We start from the raw sequence: 8,070 nt of genomic DNA on the forward strand, positions 1-8,070 counted from the left end.
CAAATGCCCCATAATTTAAGCTGTCTCTCTCAATATTCCCTTCCTTGCTCCAATTTCTCCTCCTGCTCCTGACTTGATCCTCCTGTTCCAGCCCCAACCCCCTTGGCCATGAAGGAGCAGCTTTCCTCTAGACTAAGACAACCTGCTCCCAGGCCTCTCCTCACCCACACCTGTTCACTACTACACCAGTTACAGACTCTGCAGCACCCACTGGAGCAGGTTTTGGGTGAGTCCCTGTGACCTCCTCTTGACCACACGCCTGCCCTCTCCAAACAAGCCTAACTTCGCTTAGACACAATGCTCTCTGGGGTCTTTGTTTTGTGGCTCTCTCCTGCTTTGCTCTTCCTGGATTTCCTGAAGAGGGTCCTGGAAGTATTCTCTGGACAAGCCCCATTGACTGTCTTGACAGCAGCAGGTATAATCAATTCATGGGATGCTTAAATCGCAGCATGGCCCCCACCAAATTATCAACAGGTAGGTTTCTCAACTAATTCTTCCCCACCTTACCTAGATCCTAAAATAGCTTGGTAAGGTCCCTGGACTACAGAAATTAAGACAGATATCTACCCCACCTTCCATATCCTTACCTGGGACCTAATATAGTGACAGATGGGAGTCACCACATATCTTCAGGGTGAGATTCTGTTCTTCTAACTTGCCTCCCCTGCTTCTTCTCTAGGTTGTTTCCCTTCCTCCTGTGGGGCACAAATAAGAGCTAGCCTTGCCCCTCTCTCCTCTTATTCCTTCCTGCCACTAAAGTTCTGGTTCCATCTTTTCTTTTGTTTACAAACTACTTCTGAATAATTGTGTTAGTTTTATTCAGTGTTCTTTCTTATATACCCACCACTGCTACTGCTACTAATGCCAAATGTTCATTCTCCCATTTTGCCTGCATTCTCCTTCCCAAGACACTCAGGGGAAGGGGCTGGGGCACAGCAGGTGGTTTGCCAGCTAAAACTACCACATTCCAAGAAAAATGAGGTCCTGCCCCTTTAGTGATGGAGCAGAGTGAGGAGGGAGGCACTTTGATATGGAAAGTTGTAGGGATTACCTTCTCACCTTGTTCTATGGAGAAAAGGTGGCCCTTATTTGTCCCAGCCTGAGGATCCCCTCTGATTTCCTTTTTGCAGTTACTTGAATTAAAAAGTAGCCTTTTCTGGACTGAAAGAAAAGATTTGTTCTTTCTAAATACAATGATACCTAAATTTTATGTATCAACAAGTAGTTCAAGTCTATTATATAAATTTCTCAAGGATATATTTTTTAAGACCAAAAAACACTCTAAACTGTGCATATCTTAAGTTTGAACACCATGCATAACAAATATCTACAAGGAAACAAACCAAGCTGTAGAGGACATGTCTCTAAATCTCAATTTAGGCCTGTTTCCCTCACATAGTAATGAGACTTTTTTTTTAAATGAAATTTTGATTTCAGTGATAAATTATGCTGTCATATTAGGTATAGACTAAACAATAGAAATCTAAAATTGAAACTAAAAAGAGACCCATTGATAGAAAGGAATTTTCAAATCCCCTTTCTTTCAGACAATGGCAAATCAATATTGTTATCTACAAAACAATAGTTACCTACAACATAAATAGGTTGATATGAAAGCAAGACAAGAAAAAAACTGCAAAGAAACCATATGTCACAGATGTGACATGGTTTAAATTTCTGTAAAAATTTCTGGGATGAACTTAAAGAAGAAAAAGCATTAAGCATAATGATGTATATGTATATACACACATATATATATATATTTATAATAATAAAAATTTAATGATAAAAATAATATAACATACACATAATACATATTAATAACCATATATGTTAAATAAAAACTCTAAAATATTTATCATATGGCTATCAATAAAATGTGTTAAATATTAACACAATTTAATAATGCTGTCAAATACAACAAAACTTTATAATGTCTTAAGTTTAAAGGATTCAACTGAGAAAAGGTATACAACTCAGTAATTCATTCCAGACAAGCAAAAATTGCAAAGGTTTTCCTTAAGCAATCAATCATGTTTTAACTTGTTTGCTGAAAAAAGATGACCACCTATCTTCCTGATATGACAAGTACCCAGTTTTATGTTTGGCCCTGCTACCAGCACTATTAAGTTCTGAATTGAGTTCTCTATCCCTACTAGCTATCAGCTAATACTATTTTTGCAATGTTAACTGACAAAATTTAGACAAAAAGCATGATTTGGAGGAAGTAGTTGTTTTCAATATTGACATTAAAACATATATTACTTACATAAGATAGTAACTAATTCCAAATATAATCAAATTAAAGTGCTCCATTTACATTGGCAAAAAGAGAAGATATCAAGAAAAATTCCAACAGTAAGTATTCTGGTTTTCATTCACACACACACATACTAACTATATCTCTTAAATTTATATTTGTATATATCTGTGTATATAAAATATATTTCGTGCATGTATGTAGCATACATACATATATATATATATATATATATATATATATATATATATATATATATATATATAGAGAGAGAGAGAGAGAGAGAGAGAGAGAGAGAGAGAGAGAAAATTTTTTTCCAGGGGAAATTGCACAAGGGCCCAACCCCAAATGAGAAACTACAGCTGTCAATGGTTTCTGACAGAGGGAGAATCAATCCTTTTTCTTGTTTCATTTTTGTTTTTGGTTTTGGAAGAAACGTTAATCCTAAGTGGTCAGCCTTAAACACAAACAAATAAGGGTAATATTAATTGGACTCAGTAGGTTCTATATTTATACATATAAGTTATATATCACATATCTGTTCTGTTATATATAAATATATAAAAAATTAAATATATAAGATGTTGTTATTATTAATTCAAAAGTAGGAAGTTGGAAAGACATGGAAAGAATTCCTTGGAGAGGGAGGAAGATGAAAATTGTGTAAACTCATAAATGATGTTCTTAAATAAAACTTTTAAAAAATTAAAATAAAGATATTCCTCAACTATAAATTTAATGTCCTTTTAAATAAATTCACACCTCAAGAGAGACAAAAGAGAATTTAAAATACCACACTTTCTAAAGTAAACATTGTACATGAAAGAAGGTCACAGCTTAAATTCCAGAAGAAGCTCATTTGGGGTTTAATCAAAGTAAAAAGGAAATGTTAAAGGCCAGTTTGGCTAAAGCCTTAGATATCTGTATTTCTGTTACATGAATATTTCTCCATCCATGTGTGATGAGATTTCTAGTTTGCTCATAAATATGTAATATTTATAATTTCATTATATTCAGTATGAGTTGCACAAGAAGACACTTAAGTTTATTTTTTGTCATTGTTTTCTGTTTTTAAATAAAATATAATACAATAGAAGAAAATCTCCAGCACAGCAAGTAAAGTAGAAATTACAACACAAATTTGTAATAACAAAATACTCAGTGAAGAGTGAAGATGAACAAGAAGCCATAAAATTGGGACCCAAGGTTAAAACAAAGACTAGAAACAGAGAAGCTCATCTTAGAAGGTATAAAATACAATTAAAGTTAAAGTTACTGATATTTGTGGAATTTATAAATCCCATCTTTTCTTAAATATACGGAGAAGGTATCTAACTAAAAGGGCAGATACAATTTCTATTTTAATTCCTTAAATGTTACATTTGAATTCACATTAGAACTATAGGTGCTTTCATTATGAGTTGATACTTTATCAGTTCTCCAATTCTTAATATAAGTAATAATCTTTTATGATATTGGTTTATAATAATTATGGAGTAGCATATTTTATTTTATCACTAAACATGTGTGTGTTTGCTGTAATTTTTTCTTTAAAAATTATTTCATTAGTTCATAAAAATTGTAACATAAATATGCCTTGTGTCATTTTTCTTAATTTATAAAACCATGTTCTAATATCATATATTCTTAAACATACTCAAAGTAAAGCTACACTCTGTCTTTCCATAAAGCTAATTAAAACAAGATTATGAAAAACATTTCAAACATTGTATCTTACCATGTAACACTTTTTCAAGTTTTTACTTTTGTGATTTGTATTTAAATTCTCTCTTTCTTCCACTAATAAGCACAATTGTCATGGGTAGCTCTTATTTGACATTAGACACAGATGCTTTGCATTTAATGAGGATTGTCAGACTGTAGATAAGCAATAATCTTATGTTTTCCCCTTGACTGCTTAACTACATTTGCAGACATATCCATGCACTGAAAAGAAATACTAAAACATTTAGCAGATTTTTGATATTGTATCATATAAAACTTAAACTCCAATTTCTCTTAGTTCAGATCAAAGCGATTCACAGCAGCATGGGAAGGAGTTGCGGACCTGTCCTTAGTGCATGAGCTGGCTGTTTGGAACCTTGGGCTTACACAGGGACACTTTGCTCAGTCTGGAAGGAGGGGACTGGACCTGCCTGTACTGAATCCACCAGGTTGAATTGAATCCCCAGGGGAGTCTTGGCCCTGGAGGAGATGGGAATGGAGGGGAGGGGTTGGGGGAAAGGTGGGGGTGGGTGCGGGAGGGGGGAGGACAGGGGAAACCATGGCTGATGTGTAAAATTAAAACACAAACATAATAAATTAAAAAAGGAGAAAAAATACTTTTGCAGGACATTAGGATAGATAAATTTAGTCTTATATATTTTATCAGAAAGTGAAAGGACACTCAATAACACGATGGATCTGACAGAAGTAGTGCTCCTACTTGTAAAAGATAGTTGACTTTGTAACATTAAAATTCTTAGAATGGGAGACTTCTCTTTCAAGAAGTATAATCTCTATCATATTTATTTAGAAAAGTAAATTTCTTAGAATATGGTAGCACTATAAATTCAAGAACAAATACTTCATATGTAGGTTTGTTTTTCATTTATCGTTCATTGTGTTTATCAACAAGGAGAACTTGCTCAGACTAATTTGCAATTTTTCTAGTGGTAAAGAATGATAAATTATTAGTTCCTTACTAGCATTTCACATATGACTGTAAGAAGCTATGTTTTGTTATTGTATTTTTACTTCCCTGCTTTAAGGTAATTCAGTTTAAAAATAAATTTATATAACATCTGGGATGATTCCTTATGTAAGTGCTAGTGGATTTTATTTCATGCTTCTTATATCTATATTATTGTGTAGCTCTTAATACTTGTGTCATCAGTCTAAGGCTTGTATCACCTAAATAATGCTGGGCTATTGGTAGAATTTTTATATTCTTGAAATGTACCAATAACTTTGAATATTAAAGTTCTTTCTACTCCAATTTAAGCCACCTTAGTGCACCAAGGCTAAGAATGTCAAGCAAATGAGAAAAACTTAAAACATTGTGTCTGACAGTAAAGTAGCAATTTTTATTTGCACAGATGGGAATGAAAATTAAAAACAAAAATGTACTAGGACAAATAAAAAAGAAGTCTACCTAAGTTACTAGTGGCAATGCTATCTGAGATACCGTGAAAAGGCATACTCAGATACAACAGAAGGCTTACTTGGAAAGTAAGTAGGCATGCTGTACTGTCTAGAAGGCCTTGTTTCCTTCCTTGGGATCTGATTGAAGCCAGACATGAGTCAACGTAGAATAATGGGGTAATATGGGGCAGAAGTCTTAGAAAGCTGGTCCCAGAAAAACAAACAAACAAACAACAAAAACTGTTAGGGTCAGTCCCATTATAAGAGGGGACAGTTGATTCAGTAAGATAATGATTTAGTCTAAATTATTAATTTTCTAAACCTACCTATCTATGCTAAATGGAAAAAAACTCAGTATCCAATATAGAAAATTCATAATAATATAAAACATGAAACAGGAACCTTTCAAAAATTGGAAATAGTCTAATAAAATCTGAGTGTGTGAAGAATAATAGAATGGAATTGGTAAAGTTCCAACACATGTGTACCAACAAAGTTATGTGGAATTTCTTAATTCCTGAGTATGAGGAACCATGGGAAGACAGACTAGCCTATGTTTCCATAAGAGTAAAACTGGAGACTAAGCATGTAGAGAAGGCTTTGAAACACATTATTGACAAGAATCAGAAAGCAAGCAAAGAACATGGTGCCAGGTATAACTTTCTAAGTCCCCCAAGTGACCTGCTTTCCCCATTTAGGCCCTAACATAGAAAGTTTTCAAAATATCCCCAAAGTACCTCCCAACCAAAGCTGGGAGCAAGTGTTTAGTATGAACTATGATGGGTTTTGATGTTGATAGAACATCACTAGCCTTAAGATATGTAAATATTTATAAAAAATAGATATTAGTAATAATAACACAATTTCTAAGTGTGAAATTATGACATGAAGTGTACATGTGTATTAGTCAGGGTTATCTAAAGTAACAGAATTTATATAATGAATCTCTCTCTCTCTCTCTCTCTCTCTCTCTCTTTCTCTCTCTCTTTCTCCATATTCTCTCCATATGGAGAGAGGATTTATTGGAATGGCTTATGGAATGTGGTCCAGATAATTTAACAATGGCTGCCTATGAACAGAAAGTTCAAGAATCCAGGAATATACATGATGAAGAGAACAAGAGCAAGAAAGGAGAGAGAGAGAGAGAAAGAGAGAGAGAGAGAGAGAGAGAGAGAGAGAGAGAGAGAGAGAGAGAGAGAGAGATTGAGCTTCCTTCTTTCATGTCCTATATATAGGCTTCCAGCAGAATGTGTGATCCAGACTAAAGATGGATCTTCCTAACTCAAAGTTTTAAATTAGAAGTGGGTTTCCAACTTCAAATGATTTTCAAGAAGAAAATCCTTCACAAATGTGAGAGTGCCCACTTTCTGGGATTTAGTTAATTTCAGATGTAATTAAGTTGACTACCAAGAATATCCATCACAACATGACTTCAGTTAATTCCTCTTTCCCATGAACAAAGAAAAATGAGAGGAATATTTATCTCTAGTGGAAAATTCCCTTAACAGCTCCACTGCTTTGTGTTTCTTGAGGTAAAAGTGAAAGGGATTAAATCTGATGACAGAAGAACATATACAAAGGACAGCAGTTGATGAAGATATCTCTAATGTTAATTACAAAATTACAAAATTCTTAAGAAGGTAGAAAAAATTAACTAAATAGAGAAATAACACCAAAAATGTTCCCAGAGTTTACACAAAGGTAAAATCTTGAGATTGAAATGTTTCAGGCACTTGTCAAAGTTAACAGAAAAATAAAATCTCACAGATGTGCTAGAGAACAATATGTTTATAAATAAGAGAAGGAAACAACAAAATCAGAAATTAAGACCCAATCTGTGTGTGTTGTATACAAAAATTCAAACCATAGGAATACTTCACTGAGAAAATGTAGCAGCAAAACATCTCAAGCACAAGGAATATAGAAAACTAAAAAGAGATTGTGTATCTAAATAAGTGAGTCCTTAACTTTCAGAAATGAATTCTAATGCCTTTTGTAAGGAAAGAATTAAGTAAATGAAAACAATTCTTTAAAAAACAATGTTACATTATGTTGGGAGCCATGCAACCTAGTTTCATACCAGTGTATGAGTGTTTGTGGAACTCATCTCCAGATGAGATAAACCCATGGGGACAGTCTCACTCAGCAAGAACTGATGGACTTTGGGACAGCACAGAATACTGCTGGGACCCTATGCTTTCTTCTCTCTTGTAGTATTGATGATTCTCCTAGAGCTTTTAGTGTCATTTTGTCAGTCATGCAGGGAATAGATGTGATCATTCCCAGAAACCCCACTTTTTTCTAAAATATTTTTCCCTAAAATTCATTGAGAGCTGATACTTCTCAGGTTACTTGTCTAGGGATGACAGCTCTCACTTCAGACCCCTGTAGCTGTTCTGATTCAGTGTGGACAGTATCAGAGGCAGATCACCCCTATTTTTGTAAATATGCTTTGTTAAATTTTGAACAATAGTGTTGTTGAAAATGTGTGCCTATGTCTATCACCATTTAGTTTAAAAAAAAAAAAAAAAAAAAAAGGATGTGCCAGGCTTGATATTTGACCAAGCTAGCAAAATGATAAATGTTGGTTTTGGTTTAAAGAGGCTTTGATGTAAAAGTTGAGAGAAAACATATTTGACATATTTGATTTGCTGAAGGTTAACATT

This window comes from Onychomys torridus, chromosome X, assembly GCF_903995425.1.
Source record: "Onychomys torridus chromosome X, mOncTor1.1, whole genome shotgun sequence".
In the NCBI taxonomy this organism is placed as follows: Eukaryota; Metazoa; Chordata; class Mammalia; order Rodentia; family Cricetidae; genus Onychomys; species Onychomys torridus.